The following is an 18616-nucleotide window of genomic DNA, read 5'->3' on the forward strand; positions in this document are numbered from 1 at the left end:
TAAAAACATGATTTTTATCTGAAATGCTACTATAATACAGGGTCTGTATTTATGTAGTGGTTTGCATACTTTTGAAATGTCCTTTCTTTTTGTTCACAAATCAATGAAATTGCTGTTTTCTACTTTCCTTTTCAGTTTTACCAGTGATTATACAATAGTGGCCAAGGCAAAAAATAATTCAGTATCTTTTTGCGTAATGCAGCACTCACCCTATGCAAATGTGTCGTAATTCAAAAGTAAGTAATTGTTAATTTTTATACAGGTATAGCTAGCAGTATATGCCAGGTTACCTGTAATACATGCCTTGCGATTAAAGAAATAAAGTATGGCTTTAATTAGGGAGGTAAGCAAATCTATTTCAATGTTTCCTTACATATCTAGAGAAGTTTTTGCTCTACTGAGATGGGGAGAGAAGAGAAAAAAATATCCTAGAATGACTTCTGATTTCTTTTTCCTGGGCTTTCCTAATTTTGAGGAAGTGATAGATTTCTAGTTACAAGTCAAACTGTTACATTACCTTTCTCCTGTCTGCATATTTGCCTTGTTGCGCTTGTAAGGAAGTAGGATTTAATTTCCTACCTTTGCACAGCAAAAAAAGGTGTCCTATAAAAAACCAAAACAAAATAGAACAAAACCCACCCTAAATCTTTCTGCTGTTTCTTTTCCCTTTTCTGTGCCTTCACAATTTTTTAATGCTGACTGTAACAGCAAGACTTCACAAACCACTTTAATTATCAACCTTTATTTCATATAGTACTACAATAGGGTTAATTTAATTAATTTTGTGGCCACATCTTTTTCCTGCCAGAAAAGGATAATTACTGTCCTTGCATCTTCAGATAATAGGAAATAGTTTTTCTGTCTTTGTCTAATTGGGCTTGAACAGAGAAGCTACTGGCTTTGCTTCTTGAAACAACGTATCTTAAGATTACAGGAAAATTGAGGTAGGAAGAGACACCTGGCAATTTCTAGTCCAAGCTCCTGCTCCAAGCAGGGTCAGCTGTGAGATCAGACTTGATTGCTCAGGGCTTTGTCCAGCTGGGTCTTGAACACTTAAGAGAAAGGAGCCAGCCCAGCACCTCTTACCAAACCAATGTAGTGCCTGGCTGTCCTCAGTGTGAAAATGTTTTTCCTCATATCCAGTCTAAACCTATTGTTTCAGCTTGTGCCCACTAACTCCTGTCCCCCCGCTATGCATCACTGCCTGGCTCCATAACTCTCCTGCAGGTACCAAGGGCTGCTGTTGGGTGCCTCCAAAGCCTTCTCTTCTCCAGGCTGACACAGCCCTGTTCCCTCAATTTCTCTTCAAAGGACAAGTGCTCCAGCCCTGACCATCCTGGTGGCCTTCTGTTGAACTTGCTCCAGGTTATTAATGACTTTCCTGTATTGGCAGGCCCAAGGCTGGCCCAGTGCTATCAGAACTAACACAGAATCACAGAATCACAGAATAGTAGGGGTTGGAAGGGACCTCTGTGGGTCATCTAGTCCAACCCCCCCGCCGAAGCAGGGTCACCTACAGCAGGCTGCACAGGACCTTGTCCAGGCGGGTCTTGAATATCTCCAGATAAGGAGACTCCACAACCTCCCTGGGCAGCCTGTTCCAGTGCTCCGTCACCCTCAGAGAGAAGAAGTTCCTCCTCATGTTCAGACGGAACTTCCTGTGCCTCAGTTTGTGCCCATTGCCCCTTGTCCTGTCACTGGGCACCACTGAAAAGAGCTTGGCCCCATCCTCCTGACACCCACCCTTCAGATATTTGTAGGCATTTATAAGGTCCCCTCGCAGCCTTCTCTTCTTCAGGCTGAACAAGCCCAGTTCCCTCAACCTCTCCTCGTAGTGGAGATGCTCCAGTCCCCTCACCATCCTTGTAGCCCTCCGCTGGACTCTCTCCAGTAGCTCTTCATCCTTCTTGAACTGGGGAGCCCAGAACTGGACACAGTACTCCAGATGAGGCCTCACCAGGGCAGTGTAGAGGGGAAGGAGAACCTCCCTTGTCCTTGCTGGCCACACTCTTCTTGATGCACCCCAGGATCCCACTGGCTTTCTTGGCAGCCAGGGCACACTGATGGCTCATGGTTAACCTGTCGTCCACCAGGACACCCAGGTCCCTCTCCGCAGAGCTGCTCTCCAGCAGGTCCACCCCAAGCCTGTACTGGTGCATGAGGTTGTTCCTCCCCAGGTGCAGGACCCTGCACTTGCCCTTGTTGAACCTCATCAGGTTCCTCTCTGCCCAGCTTTCCAGCCTATCCAGGTCACGCTGAATGGCAGCACAGCCTTCTGGTGTATCTACCACACCTCCCAGTTTTGTGTCGTCAGCAAACTTGCTGAGGGTACATTCTAACTCTTCATCCAGGTCACTGATGAAGAAGTTAAACAAGACTGGGCCCAGTACTGACCCCTGAGGGACACCACTTGTCACCAGCCTCCAACTAGACTCAGCACCGCTGATGAAAACCCTCTGAGTTCTGCCATTCAGCCAGTTCTCTATCCACTTCACCGACCACTCATCCAGCCCACACTTCCTCAGCTTCCCCAGGAGGATATCATGGGAGACTGTGTCGAAAGCCTTGCTGAAGTCAAGGTAGATAACATCCACAGCTCTCCCTTCGTCTACCCAGCCAGTCATGTCATCGTAGAAAGCTATCAGATTGGTGAGGCATGATTTCCCCTTGGTGAATCCATGCTGACTACTCCTGATAACCTTCTTTTCTTCCACTTGCTTCATGATGGCCTCCAGGATAAGCTGCTCCATCACCTTTCCCGGGATGGAGGTGAGGCTGACCGGCCTGTAGTTCCCTGGGTCCTCCTTCTTGCCCTTTTTGAAGATTGGAGTGACACTGGCCTTTCTCCAGTCCTCGGGCACCTCTCCTGTCCTCCAGGACCTCTCAAAGATGATGGAGAGTGGCTCAGCAATGACATCCGCCAGCTCCCTCAGCACTCGTGGGTGCATTCCATCGGGGCCCATGGATTTGTGGACATCCAGATCGCTTAAGCGATCCCTCACACAGTCCTCCTCGACCAAGGGAAAGTCGTTGTCTTTGTAGGCTTCTTCTCTTACCTCCGGGGCCTGAGATTCCTGAGGGCCAGTCTTAGCACTGAAGACTGAAGCAAAGAAGGCATTCAGTAGCTCTGCCTTCTCCGTATCCTCCGTCACCAGGACACCCGCCTCATTCAGCAGCGGCCCCACGTTGTCCCTAGCCTTCCTTTTGCTGCTGATGTAGTTGAAGAAGCCCTTCTTGTTGTTTTTGACATCCCTTGCCAGCTTCAATTCCAGGTGAGCCTTGGCCTTCCTCGTCGCATCCCTGCATGCTCTCACTACGTTTCTGTACTCTTCCCAAGTGGCCTGTCCCTCTTTCCACATTTCATGCACCTTTCTCTTCCGCCTGATCTCTGCTAGAAGCTCCTTGTTTAACCATGCAGGTCTCCTGCCTCCTTTGCTAAATTTCTTTCTCAGGGGGATGCATTGCTCCTGTGCATGGAAGAAGTGTTGTTTAAAGAGCGACCAGCACTCATGGACCCCCCTTCCTTCGAGAGCCCTGGCCCACGGGATTCCTCCCAGTAGCTCCTTGAAGAGGGCAAAGTCAGCCCTCCTGAGGTCCAGGGTTTTGATCCTGCTTATCGCCCTGCTTCCTCCACGCAGGATCCTGAACTCGACCATTTCATGGTCACTGCAGCCGAGTCCACCTCCAACCTTCACGTCCTCCACCAGTCCCTCCTTGTTTGCTAACACGAGGTCCAGCAGAGCGCCTTTCCTTGTTGGTTCCTCCACCACTTGCATCAGAAAGTTATCATCGATGCTCTGTAGGAACCTCCTGGATTGCGCCTGCCTAGCTGTATGGTCTTCCCAGCTGATGTCAGGGTGGTTGAAGTCCCCCATGAGAACCAGAGCCTGTGACTGTGAGGCTGCTTGCAGCTGCCTGTAGAAGGCCTCATCAACCTCCTCCTCCTGGTCAGGTGGCCTGTAGTACACACCCACCGTAATGTCACCCGTGTGAGCCTGTCCCTTAATTCTAACCCACAAGCTTTCAACTCCTTCTTCACTTGCCCCCAGGCCAAGCTCAATGCATTCCAGTTGCTCCCTCACATATAGAGCAACTCCCCCACCTCTCCTTGTTGGTCTGTCTTTCCTAAAGAGTCTGTAGCCATCTATGACAGCATGCCAGTCATGCGAGTTGTCCCACCACGTTTCTGTGATGGCGACCAATACGTTCTAATCAGGAGCCAGCTTTTCCCCATACTAGCATGGAAGGCCTCACAAACTGTTTCAAAAATAATTAAAAGCAGAGCTTTGCTGCTGGGCAATCTTCAAGCACCAAGAGCAAACAACAACCAGAGTAGCATCCCAAGGCACCTGCAAATGCCCTACCCTGCAAACAGCCCTCTTACTGCTGAAGCTCTGCTAGCTGCCTTCACCATCACCTGCTGCCAAGTCCCCCTGGCCATCCCAAAACTGCCCAAGTCTGACTTACAGTCCATGCTGCTTCCAAGAGGCCAAGGCCCTTCTGGGGTCCCTATGGTCCCAAAACAGCTTAGACCCCTTTTACTGCCCCAGACAACAAAGCTCTGCTCAGGGTCTCTAAATGGACAAGGTCATGCTAGCTGCAGTCCCACCCCAATGAGCTTCTCCCCTCAACAGGTCCCTGGTCGAAAACAACATGCCCAGCTGAATGCCTGCTGCAAGCTCTTGGTTCACTTAGCACAAGGTCCCCACCTAAGTCTGAATCCAAGTGAGTATTCGTCCTGATTGCATTAGGCGATACACTGGACTGTTCTGTGTAGTCACCTGAGCTCCTGCCTCTGCCTCTCAGTTTGCCAGCAAGTTTGCACTGGCAGCTGTTTCAGCTATTTCAAACCAATTTTTCATGGGCCTGTCCTTGCAAGCTTCTCTTTGGTATGTCATAGTAATATCATACTCCTACAAGGGACCATAGTAAGCAAACGAGACAAAACCTGGATGGCTTTCCTTGCTCTTTTTAATCCTCTATGTGAATCTCGTGTCAGTGAGGCTGTTTGCATAAAATACAATAAAGGCACTCTTACATGTGACAGAGTTCATCTTCAGATTAACACACCCAACATCTGTTGTCTACACGCAAGAAAGATGCTTAAGTTTGCCATTACCTAGACAGGTAATGGCCCAGTTCAGTTGCCCTCATAGATGCCCTGGAGTATTTCTTCTTGGCCTCCAGCTATCACTTCAGAAGGCTGCAGGTCTCCTACAGGTCCTGTGACATATCTATCAGTTCCATGTGGATGCCCCACATATCCTGCAGCATTTCAGACAGTAATAGTGGCATACACAAGTGTCAGTGATTTGAACCTACAGAGGCTGGTCATCTGAGTCATTCTTTTGGCCTAACACGAAGATATATAGTCCATTAATTATCTGTTAGAATTTAGACACCTAGTACACATTTACACACTTACATATGCTTGCACGAAAGTGTCCTCACCACAATCTGAAAACCAACGACAGTCTAAGATCATAGTAGATTACAGCAGATAATTACAGCTCATGAAATCAAATGTCAGCGCTATGCGATATGGGTGAGGATGATGCTTGAAATGGTATTGCCACATATTGGGAAGCAGCTTTTTCACACTTTGTCTCAGGCCTTCCATCAAATGCACATTTAAGACAGAGTTCCGCTGGATGAGCAACAATATTTACTCCTTTCTCTTCACTGACCACTTCATCTCAAGACAGACTAACATTCAAGGAGCAACAACTAATGAAGTCCAACTATGGTCCATGAGTTGGAGGAGATTTGGGCTAGAAATCAAATCCCACCTAATCTCCAATTCCTGCTTTCTGTGAATTTAATAATTATATGTGGCACAAAATAACAGGCTCACTAAAACATCAACAACAATAACATACAGAACCATCATGTACATTTTGAGAGACAGAAGATAAACTGAGCTCTCAAATCTTCATGACTTTCATACTTCAGTGAATTGTAATAGGGTTTTCCTGAAGTCTTTCTCTCAGCTCAAGAGAAGCAGAGATTTGCATCCGTCGTTGAGACTTGCTTTGAATTACAGTGGTAGTCCCTGCCCTTCAAAAAGTGCCAGTTAATTCTGATATCTTTTTTTTTAATATTCCTCCTTTTCTTTCTAGTAAAACTTCCATATGGATTGAAAAAGTACACTAAAATCATCCAAATCTGCTCTACAGCTGTAAAAGGACCATGAACAAGGAGTGAACTTTTAAAGATTTTAAGGAAGCACACTAATGCAGTCAGAAACAGACAATATTCCTGAGACAAAAAAAAAAAGATGGAAAAGATAGCTTTTCTATCTGCTAGGGGTATTTTCATCCACTCCAAACTTCTTGCTCTTGATTTGCACTTCACCTCATGCTTTTCTCAACCAATAGTCTGTTTTTCTCAGCTAGGTAGCCTCTATGTCCCAGATAGACACTTAACTCTGCCCTAAACTGCCAACCTTATTTTCCCTGGCTTCTTTGCGAGTTTAAATGATGCAAAACCCAAATTTCCAAACTGCACAGATATGCCAGCTGAGGTTGAGGCATTGCTTTGATAGTACTACAGGTAAAACTGAATGAATAGTGAAAATATTAAGCAGATGCCTTGATTAAATTCCTCTAAATGACTGTTCATGAATTATCCACTTGACTAAAAGCCAAACGATTCATTTGAACAATATCGCAAAATGTTTTGAATAAACTATTTTATATTATTCAAACTACCTCTGGCTACACGTATTCTGAAGCCATGTGGATGAATTCCTAGATGCCCTCCTAAATTATCCTAAACATATCTTTGTGAAAAGTTTTGTTGCGTTCACTTGTCCTATATCTAGGCCAATGCAATTACTAAAAGGTAATATTTCATTATCTTTCTGATAATTGTGGGGTCTTACAGATCTACATGAAGCTGGAGACAAAACCCACCATCTTACTATGACAAATGCAGTTTGTCACAGAATCACAGAATGGTTGGGGTTGGAAGGGACCTCTGTGGGTCATCTAGTCCAACCCCCCTGCCGAAGCAGGGTCAACTACAGCAGGCCGCAGAGGACCTTCTCCAGGCGGGTCTTGAATATCTCCAGAGAAGGAGACTCCACCACCTCCCTGGGCAGCCTGTTCCAGTGCTCTGTCACCCTCAGAGGGAAAAAGTTCTTCCTCATGTTCAGATGGAACTTCCTGTGCTTCAGTTTGTGTTCAAGACCCAGCTGGACAAAGCCCTGAGCAACCAAGTCTGAATACGCCAGCTTTGTCCTAAAGTAACTGCACAAATTAATACTAATTGTGTAGGGAAAACAATGAGCAACACTGTTAGATACCTTTATTTGAGAAACTCTTCATTTCATAAAGGAATAAAGCCATTTTGATTTCTGATATTTTGCAAAATCCATGTTTATGGCAAACTGTCACTTGTATTCAGCTTTAGAACCTAGAAAATATAGTGATGCTTCATTGGAAATGCTTAAAATAGATAAGATGGATTGACTGATTGCATATTCCTTTGAATTATTGTGAAAGCACCAGAACTATCTAAATCATGACATGAAAAAAGTGCAGCTAGAAGTTATGTAACTTCAAGTTGCTATAAATTGCTTCTTGTTGAAAGCTATATAAAACATTTTCAAATCTGTCATGTTCCACCTCTTCTGCTTTAAAAAAAAAAAAAGAAATCTAAGTGAAAATGTCCAAGAAAAACATGAATCAGGCTTATTTTTTTAAGTTGGAGCAAAAGCTATGGCACCATGAAGGCCTGATTCACAATTAAATATAAAAACTTGGTGCTTTTTTACATCCAGAATGTATTTGTTACAATCAGACACACTTTATTAGGTTAGCTAAACCAATGTGGCTAATTCAGCAACAAAATGAGCTCAGATATATGTGTTTTCACACGAACACATATCTTCACTGTTACTTTAATCCAAGTTCGTTTCTTGAGTATGGATTATATTCACCTTCCTTCTATTGCTGATATTCCCATTCTATCGCTGATATTGCCCTCAGAACAAGCTATCTGACAAAGCAGCCAGCAAAACACATCTTCTATTTCTCCTCCCACAGCAGTGTGCAAGATGACTGCACAGCCACACCATTCCAGAGAATATGCTCTACAACGTCTGATCTGACCTCCAATCTTTGCAATAAAACAGTCTCAAATCTTGGACTAGTTTGATCTACCATAAAGCAGGAGGAACTGAGTATAAACAGTAAGAGAGCATGAAGGAACCAGAAACTGCTTTATATGTAGGGGTGGGAAATGAAGAAATTACCACAATATATGGCAGAAGATAGTACAGAGGTTAAAGCTGTGGGGCAACATCTGAAGACTACTCTTGCTAGTCCTGATAATAACCACTGTAGCCAATAGGAACTGTAAAACCAGGGACAGGGAGATGAATGTCAGGTCCTTCTTTTCTATCCTGAAATACACATTTGAATTTAGAAAGGAACCTCTTTTCCCTCTTTTGGCTATTTTATTTATAGATAGATAAACATTTTAGAATGGCTATTCTGATTCTTTTACTAGCAGTGAAATTTTAAAAGCCTTTGAAAGCATTTTAACAGTTTGACTGGGACCAGAGAGTGAAACTACTACCAAATGAGGCTTTGAAAAAGAACAGCTGGAGAAATCACTCATTTGCAGGACAGAATACCCCTCTGCAAAAAAAATTCTTGCTTACTAATGCAGGTGCCTTCCTCATTAAAACACATGGGCTGGCAAAGCAAAATAACAAAGGGGTCGCGGCAGAATTGCATTTGGTATGTTGAAAGTGTGTATCACCTAGCACTGACTACCACTCTATAATTATATTCTATTTTGTACTCTGAAAAACAACAGCCTCCTACAGCAACCAAGACAATTATAAGACAGCTAACATTTATCCCAGGAAAGCTCTTTGCTACTTAGAAATATACTAGAAAGGAAAAACAACCCACTGCTAGTTAAATCAGCTGAAATTAGCTCCTCTGATGATCTGTTGTTTAAATTGGGAAAGAAGCAAGGCTTTTTTTTTGTTCAGCATGATTTATTTTTAGATTGGCAGAGACAATGGTAAACAGAACTGAAGCTCTGTGGGCACCTTCTGAGGTTAAATTACCTTTCATGCCATTTGCACAGAAGACTGTTCTCAAGCAGCTTGAACAGATGGTCGGGACACCATTGTCCGTTTACTTGTATCCACAAAGATAAACGATGGCTCTTTGAAATCCTGAACAATATGACCGTTGCGATGCTTTAAGCTGCCAAGGAAAAAAAAAAATACAAATAAATATAAAATTCGCTGAGCAGGAGAAAAGAGATTTGATAGATGATATTTCATTATAAACTACTAAAATCCCCTCTTTAACAAATATATTTATCTGTAACCTGGAATTATTTTGCTGAAATGAACTAACATATGCCAGAACACTTAGCAAAGTGGGAGACGCAGGTGAAAATGAATCATACGCAGTAACTCTGACCGAAATAAGAATCCGCCATCTCTGCACAACTGCTTCTGCTACATACAGCATCTGCACGAGCACACTGCCAAATAACAACCAGTTCTGCTTACTGGGCCACAGAGATGGTCAGAGATTTCAAGGACCAAGCCAGAACAAACAACCGCCAGGGCACAGCAATCGACCCACCCAGCCAAGTATTGGCAAAGAAGGTCATGAAAGTGGGAGAACATGGTGGATGTGGGTTTTAGCTGCTGTTTTAAGAAATTCCCAACCTGCTTTGAGAGCAGCCCTGGTGAAAGTTCCACAATGTGAGCATTTTGCCATCAAGCAACTTGCTAAAAAGGCACTTCTATTGAAACAAATTACTATTAACAAAGAATGACTTTAAAGGATCGGAGACAATATGCACAGCTATGAAGAAAACACTGAACTTTCAGGAACAATCTTTGGGATTTAAGAGTAAAGTGAGAAGATGTTAGTCTTTGGATTTGCAACTAATAACTCCATAACCTGCAACTCTGAAAAGCTGCTGAAAGAAAATGAAAAGCAAGGCTGCTGAATATTGAAAGAATCACATGGAATCAGTGAAGGGGCCCAGACACGGAATTCAATGTATACAGCAAATTAAGACAGAATTGGGTTTAGAAAATAACAGTGAAGTTGAATAACTATGACTCACCAGACACTCAACTTCCTAAAGCCAGCAGGTACTGCAAAGCATTTAATTAACTAAAGTTGCATATAAAGATGGATGGTTGTTTCTGCAATAACCGCTTGTTTAAATAATGACACAACAAATGAAATTCATATCCTCTATCTGATTCCAAACGCTCCACAGCAACGGCTGGTAAACAGTGGATACATTTCTCCCTCTCTCATTTCAATGATAAATTGACTTTTTTTAATCTCTTTTTGCTGTGTTGCTGGCATATTCAACATGCCTTAGAACAAATGTACAAGTTAGACATTTAAGATTCTAGTCAGATTTTTACAAATTATTAACATTCAGAATAATGAAAAAGGAAAAGGTAGGTTGAGATAATCGTCAAGCATTGGCATTCAGCAACTCAAAGTAATGTGCTTTGATAATGGAGAAGTAATTATAGCTCATATAAGAGCAAATAAGTGTGAAATAATGTTAACATGAATGGGAACTTAATTAAAAAAATGTTAAAAACTTTGGAAAACAGAAAAAATTACGTTCATTTGGCAATACGAGTGAAAGCCCAGATGGGAAGAGTTTTCCTAATTCGCCTCTTTGGCTCAGAAAAGGGGAAAACCTGAAAGTACAATTGTTCTACATATCAGTGTCTCGTGCTAGCTTTCGTGCTAATGTCATTTCCATAAAAACAAATTCAAAGCCTTTCTTTCCCCAAGGGAGCACTCTCTGTGCTTCACTTCCCCCACTTTTTGCACAGTATGAAACGGAGGGCCACTATCCCTCAGCTGCTTGTCTCCACTTATCATCCCCAGCTAGATTTGCCTATTTGCAAACACAGCATAATGCAAATCATAAATGCGCTTATGAACATGTTGAATGTGAACCCAATGTCTGAGAGAAGAAGTTGGACAATATGATCATCCATCTCTCAGCAAACCAACACTATGTCTTCCAATATCAGTTGAATTCACTTAGAAGCATCTCTGTTATTACAAACTGGACACAATTTTCTTCCTCATACACAAACTGATCAATTGTAAAAAATGCACAATATATTTATATTAAAAAAGTGATCAAGAGGTCTGTGATGAACATGATCAAAATATCTCTGACCTCAAAAATAAAACATTTTCACTGAAAGCACTCAAGTATAGATTTTGGTTGTCCAGTAAAAACAAAGAGATGTGGAATAATAAATACTAAGGCAGCTGAATAATGATCAGATATACCATTTCAATTATACCAGTTATAAAGAAGCTGACATTTCATAGGAAATACAACAAACCAGCATTATTTACAAATGTGATCTCTAAAATGTGTTCTAAATAACTTCCATACTGGATGAACTGAAGCATCCATAAATGTTTTAGCTCTCTGCTTACCTCTCTTCAGACATGAAATTGCCCAGAAGCATATCAACAAAATGAATTTGAAACTGCTGTGAATAAAACTTCAGCAAATCAAATGAATTTTCACTTTGTTTTGTTAGCTCTTACCGGGAGCTAAGAAGTGTCTTGAAGGGTAGACTGGTAAGATCAATACACACACAGCGGCAAGCACACAGATGTATAGATGGAGAAACTCATTTCCAGGGAAGTTAGGATGAAAACCCAGGTGCAGAAATGTTGGTAGTTAAAACAACCGCTTATTCTTCCTTGGTAAAGCAGCAACCAATGAGATTTCCCTCCATATAAGTTATTTTCTATATCCTCTTGTAAGCTGTGCCACAATTCACATGCAATAACGGGTTGTCAGCTGAGGACTGGGCTGTTTAAAGCCGCTGCAAAAACCAAGACAGAGATTTAGGCTGTCTTTCCCTTTGTACTACTGGGCATTAATACATCTTCTGATGACCAAAGACTGTTTCCTATTTGTAGATTTAGAAGTACAAAAGGCCCCAGCAGGGAGGTCTAGAAGGTGTTCCCATCTCTCCGTTATGCAGTAAGTTAAATTGCTCATTATTTATGGACAGGGAATACATTATACATGCTCAGGAATAACACTCACTGAAGACAAGGAGATGAAGAACAACTTTAGTTTTAATGGTGTGGTTGCACAGCAGCTGATTTCAAAAGTAATTTCTCAGTACTTAACTCCTTTCAGTCTGCACCTCATTTTTGAATCCACAGAACAGTAGAAGAAGGATACAGTGAGATTACTGAAATCTCGTACATCTCCCACGGAGCTGAAGATATAGCACGTATTATTCCACAATCAGAGAAGGGAGGTAACACAAAATGGAAAAGATGTCTTTGGTCTCAGTAATATGAGCGATGAGCTTGGAACACGTTTTAAACAGGGAGCTATTCTGAATGAGGTGCATCAGAGGTAAAAGAGTTTAGTAGAGTAATGCCAATGAGGAAATCACGTAAGTGACAATTTGGTGTTGAAATAAGGAAAATTTGCCTTTTAAATCTTGCAGAAAATGGTTTCAGTTTGCAGTTAAGACATATCTACAAATTCAACCTCAGTTTAACAAATATGTGCACTGGGAAGAAAAGACTACTTGCAACTGCATATTCTGGAACTAAGACTTATTTCCTAAGTCTTAGTTTCACTACGACTAATATTACCAAGATGTCATCTCCACTATAACACCAGAGAAAGAATAGATATCCATATGAATAATCCCATAAGTCAATGGGAGAAAGGATGAGCTCCATAATAATACGGACTGATCACAGCGCATTCCACTAAGACCAAGCAGAAATCTCTCCCTGAGCAACCAGTGCCGTGGTTGTAAATAACATATTGGCTCCTGACTTGCTAAAACTAGTAGACCAAGAATTTACAGACTGTTTGACACACAATTTTACAGCAGTAAATGAAATGGAAGCTTTCAAGTATAATATACATTACTAAGGACAGAAATATTTGTGTCTTTAAATAAAAGTTAATACCATGACATCTTTGGAGGAATTTTTCTCTTGAACATGCACGTCTTTCAGATACTTGGCAGAAATGTTGCCCATTTACGGAAGGTTAGAATTTCGTTACTCAAGTTCCAACATTTAAAGAAGAAGAAAGAAGAAATTAATGTAATATCCAACCCTACACAAATTCTGCGCAAGTCTTTAAAGACTCTAGTGAATGAAGTTTTGTGATTTTGTGTAAGAAAATATAAAATTCAGGATTACCTATTATTTCCTACTTTGTGCAGAAACATACACTTGTGCAGAATGGGTGCTAAAAGTGCTGCAAAATCAAAATGACTGTATTTCACTACACTTTTTACAGGTATAAAAAAATACCTAAGATATTAGCAAATGGTGAAACCTCATGCGTTTCAAGAACTATCAGAAATGTAGGTTGGTGTAATCTGCAATGTCATTAACTGTGGTAAATACTAATAAGGTTCAGGGTGTCTTTTCTAAACGTACACCTCTGAAATCTTTAATTGCACTTCCAACACACCTAAGGCTACAAGAATCTGTTTCAGAACTTCTGTTATTTTTGCTTGTCCCTATTCTATTAAAACTTTTATCAGAATAAAGACCTGTTTTCAGTACACACACAGTCACCCCTTCCATTCTGGGAAGTGAAGACTTCGTTAAACTTACAGACTCACTGATGACAGGGCTCCACTGAACACAACCCTTATCTGGCTCAGTTAACGTTCTGGACATCTGAAAATTTCTGCAGAAATAAATGATGGCTACCTGGACTCCCAACAACTTCAGTGGAAGTACTGTTAACTGGAGGTCACTAAAGCCTTAGCACTTACACATTACGTCATTGGCAGCCAGGAGGCAGTATCAAGATATCATTTACCTAGGGAAAGACAAAGCAGCTCCCTTCTATACAGAACATCTGCAGAGCAACTGAGAACACCTACCTCTTTCACCATGAAAGTGGTCAAACCCTGGAGAGAGCTAGTCAGAGAGATCACGGAACTTCCACCTTTGGAGATATTCAAAACTCAGTGGCACAAGGCCTTGAGCCACGTGATCTAACTTTGAAGTTGTCCTTGAGGTCCAGAAGCCCCTTTTAATCTAAATGATCATTTGAATCTATTCAAAATTACTTTGTCCTGAGCTGAACCACAGCAATATCCAGCAGACAAGGTAGGAATTTGATTTGCTTTACTTCAGGCACCTTCCAAAAAGAAGTGAAGCTGAGCCATGGACTTTCAAATTATCTGAATTGCTTTGCAGTGGCCATAGCAGAATAGCAGCTCAGCTTTATGTTTCATAAAGACAATAGCTCCTCCAGTGCTATAAAATCCTTAATTCCCAGCTCATGCTTCAGTAGTGATTCCAAGAAGGATTGCTAACAGCCAAAATTCACCAGTATAGTTACCTGCCACATCTGGGTTTTCCTTTGAGGTCTCCCATCTCACTAATGATGAGGCTGACTTGGCTTCGCATACAAGATTTAGCAAAGAAACAGCTTGCGGTGATACTGAAGTGGAACCAGAGCAAACTAAACTGGTTGTCTTCCTATTTTACAGCCAACTGCACTTACCATACTGGGGAGATGCCATCCAAAGAAAACACTGAACCACACAAACCGGAACCATTTCATTAGCATCCACAGAGTAAACCTTTCCCCAGGAGTAGTTTAAGGACCCCTTAAAATATGCAATTCTACTACTTTGAGTCCTCAATCACTTTCTACTGTGATTGTAGTTTCCCTCTACATGAAATCCTGCAGTTAAATCTAGTTTCAGGATGACTGCCCTGATTAATAACTCTATAACGTCTGTACTCTCTGTTGGATAAAGCACTTCTTTGTTCAAAAGTAATCCTTTTCCTCTGAACACTGGCAATTTCAGTGTTGAGGGAATGAATCACCACCGCTTGGTGCTGCCATTCACATTGCTGGGATGTGTAGTCATGTGAAGTCATTCTGAGCCATAATTTCTTACCCTCCTCAGGCAGCTGTGGATTATGACACTGGAAGAACTACATGGATGCCAGTAACTCACAGGTCATCCAACAAGTCCATCAAAAAGACCAGAGCAACTTCACAGATACTGGCTGAATTCTGAATATCTCCATTTTCAAATTTTGAATACTAACTGAAGAAAGAATAATATTTGCTGGAACAAACAAGGCAATCAAAAAGGCAGAACACAGTAATACAAGATGCAGTTTCTTGAACGAAATGGAAGGGGAAGCATGCTCTGTTCTATGTTAAGTTCCACTACAGTTTGCTGAAAAACAAATCTACTTGGCAAAAGTGGTCAGTATTTTCATTATCGCTCCACATACTGGAATTAAAAAGAAAGAAAATAAAGATGCCTTGAGTTTTCCCACATCAGTGACAGAGGTACTCTTCACAGTGGAAAGCAAATGTTCAGTGGCCTGACTTCGGACGCATGTATCTCAAAGGATCACTTAGTTCACTGCAAAGATCTGAGCATGAGTCAATGATACCTCTGGGTATCAACCCTACTGATGGGCAATTAACTATTATGGGTGTCAATGCTTTTTGAAAGGTCATTTCATCTGGATGTCAAAGAGAACCATTTTAGAAAAAATATTTCCACAGAATAGGACAACATTTACCCGCCTGCTTCTATTAGGAAAAGTACCCTTCAACAAAGGATTTAAAAATTACTAAACAAGTTTATTAAACATACTTTACAATGATCCTATGCAACAATACATTAATAAATTTATGTTGATGGTGGAGGGGCAGAATTGTATAGAAAGATCCACCGAGGAAGAAAGGCTGAAACATGCATTATCTCGTCAGCTTAGTGAGGCCCATTTCACCTGAATTTAAATGACTTGAGTAAGATTATGCAGTGAGTCAGCCCAGAGCCCAGAATAGAACCAGGGAATCGTGGCTCATTGTCTCTGTCTTTAACCATTAATTTGCACTCCCACACTAAGAAAAATGAATGTTACTATTTTGTTAAGCCCCCCAATATATTTAAATCATACCAATACACTGAGCCATATTAGAGAAACAACCTAAACTGAGATATAAGCCTGACATCCAGTCTGAAACTTGGGTCACTATGAATATTGGTAGAAAAGGGGCAATATTTATATAAACTGATGAACCTACAAGCTTTACTGTTCAATCTTCTAGCTTTGATTGCTTTAGGTTCTCCTGTAGCTAAAATATGTCAATCTCACTTTGAAAACAAAACAAAAAAATTGCAGAAGTCTTCAACCACAAAGAAGCTCTTTAGGTAATAAATTATATATGGACGTTACCATAAAGGTTCATTCTATCACAGATATAGATTTTAAATTTTCTGTTGTGATCTCCTTTAAAATCTCATGGGAGTATACTACTGCTTATGAAGTGCTTCAGTAGAGAGAGTACTGGATAGCTGTCTCCTGACCCCAAATCTATCACTTCAGTCTAAGGGCGGTAGTGGATGGATGTCCTGAAAAGCTTCATTTATATGGTGCTTTGCAGTACCATTTAAAGAAACTTTCCAATATTTAAATAAAGAATATATGTTTTGATAATATTTAGCTGAAGTTAAGGAAAGTAAGGAAATGCATTAACTCTTTATTGCTAACAGAAGTCTATCTTTTAATTAACTGCAGATTTTAAAGTGAAATACACATTCTGGAGAATATTCTCTTTCTTCCTTCCTTCCTTTCTTTCTTTCACACATTATGTTTTGCTTTCACTCATTCTGAGATGGTCCCTTTTTTGCCTTGTTTTGGAGGATCTGTTTTGGAGTCTGTCAGGAGAGTAACAAGTCTGCAAGTGCTGCAATCTGAGCTTAGTATGGACTTTTCCTGTTCTGTTCTAAAACCAGTATCAACTGTTTCCAGACCTCTTCTGGAGCCGCATATTCCCAAACACATTTTTCATCTCATACTCAAATACTTCAATGCATTCGAAACTATCAATAGTCACTAAGATCGGACAAGCTACTGGATAAGCGTAAATTTAAATTTCTTCATGACCTCTTCCAGGTAAGAAGCAACACACAGCTTCCCTAAGAAAAGGCAGAGATCAAGAACACCTTTACATATGCATCAGTTCTTGCCCATCTGCCCACTCTGGTTATCTAGGATGAACGAGTTTTATTTCCATTTTCAATGCTGCACAGAACTTACCCTGTGCTCTCAGTCACTCCTCCCAACAGACAGTGGGGTGCAGCCAACATGCTTTCACTCTCACTTCCCCTAGTTGCTCACAGCAGATAATAGCAGGTAAATACTCATCGCTCTCTTTCCACAATGAAAGTCAGAGGCTGATCACTGCTGAGTTATGGAAGAGGAATGACTCTCTCCAGTCAGCCGAGAGGTAGAATCATAGAATGATTTAGGTTGGAAAAGACCTTGAACATCACTGAGTCCAACCATACACCTAACACTGCCAAGTCCAGCACTAAACCGTGTCCCTAAGTGCCACATCTACATGTCTTTTAAACACTTCCAGGGATGGTGACTTCGCCACTTCCCTGGGCAGTCTGTTCCAATACTTGATAACCCCTTCAGTGAAGAAATTTTTCCCAATATCCAATCTAAACCTTCCTTGGAGCAACTTGAGGCCAATTCCTCTTGTCTTATCACTTGTTACCTGGGAGAAGAGACCGACACTGACTTCACTACAAGCTCCTTTCAGGTACTTGTAGGGAGCAATAAAGTCCCCCCTCAGCCTCCTCTTCTCCAGACTAAACAGCCTCAGCTCCCTCAGCCACTCCTCATAAGACTTGTGCTCTAGACCCTTCACCAGCCTCATTGCCCTTCTCTGGACATGCTCCAGCACCTCAATGTCCTTCTTGTAGGGAGGGGTCCAAAGCTGAACACAGTACTCGAGGTGTGGCCTCACCAGTGCCGAGTACAGGGGCATGATCACCTCCATACTCCTGCTGGCCACACTATTCCTGATACAAGCCAGGATGCCGTTGGCCTTCTTGGCCACCTGGGCACACTGCTGGCTCATGTTCAGTCAGCTGTCAACCAGTACCCCCAAGTCCTTTTCCACTGGGCAGCTTTCCAGTCTGTAGTGTTGAGTGGGGTTGTTATGACTGAAGTGCAGGACCCAGGCCTTGGCTGTTTTGAACCTCACACAGTCAGCCTCACCCCATCGATCCAGTCTGTCCAGATCCCTCTGCAGAGCCTTCCTACCTTCCAGCAGATCCACACTCCCACCCAACTTGGTCTCATCTGCAAACTGACTGGGGGTACACTTGATCCCCTCATCCAGATCATTGATAAAGATGTTAAACAGAACTGACTGCAATACTAAGCCCTGGGGAACACCGTCTGTGACTGGTCGCCATTAGGATTTAACTCCATTCACCACCACTCTTTGGGCCCGGCCATCCAGCCAGTTTTTTAAACAGCAAATAGTACACCCATCCAAGCCATGAGCAGCCAGTTTATCCAGGAGAATGCTGTGTGAAATGGTGTCAAAGGCTTTATTAAAGTCCCAGTAAACAACCTCCACAGCCTTTCCCTCATCCACTAAGCAGGTCACCTTGTCAGAGGAGATCAAGTTAGTCAAGCAGGACCTCCCTTTCATAAACCCGTGCTGGCTGGGCCTGATCACCTGGTTGTCCTGTACATGCCATGTGATGGCACTCAAGATGATGTGCTCC

General features: G+C 42.0%; 1 protein-coding gene across 7 annotated transcripts in view; it reads right to left on the reverse strand.

Annotated features, from left to right (window-relative positions):
* The window catches only part of DLGAP1 (DLG associated protein 1), a 451293-nt gene that overhangs the window by 351126 nt on the left and 81551 nt on the right, over positions 1 to 18616 (reverse strand). For all 7 annotated transcript variants that reach the window (XM_075416406.1, XM_075416413.1, XM_075416410.1 and 4 more), the window contains exon 2: positions 9086 to 9227. The gene's annotated coding sequence lies outside the window, so the exon portion shown is untranslated. The remainder of the gene's footprint in view (positions 1 to 9085; positions 9228 to 18616) is intronic.

Source organism: Opisthocomus hoazin, chromosome 3 (genome assembly GCF_030867145.1).
Source record: "Opisthocomus hoazin isolate bOpiHoa1 chromosome 3, bOpiHoa1.hap1, whole genome shotgun sequence".
NCBI lineage: Eukaryota > Metazoa > Chordata > Aves > Opisthocomiformes > Opisthocomidae > Opisthocomus > Opisthocomus hoazin.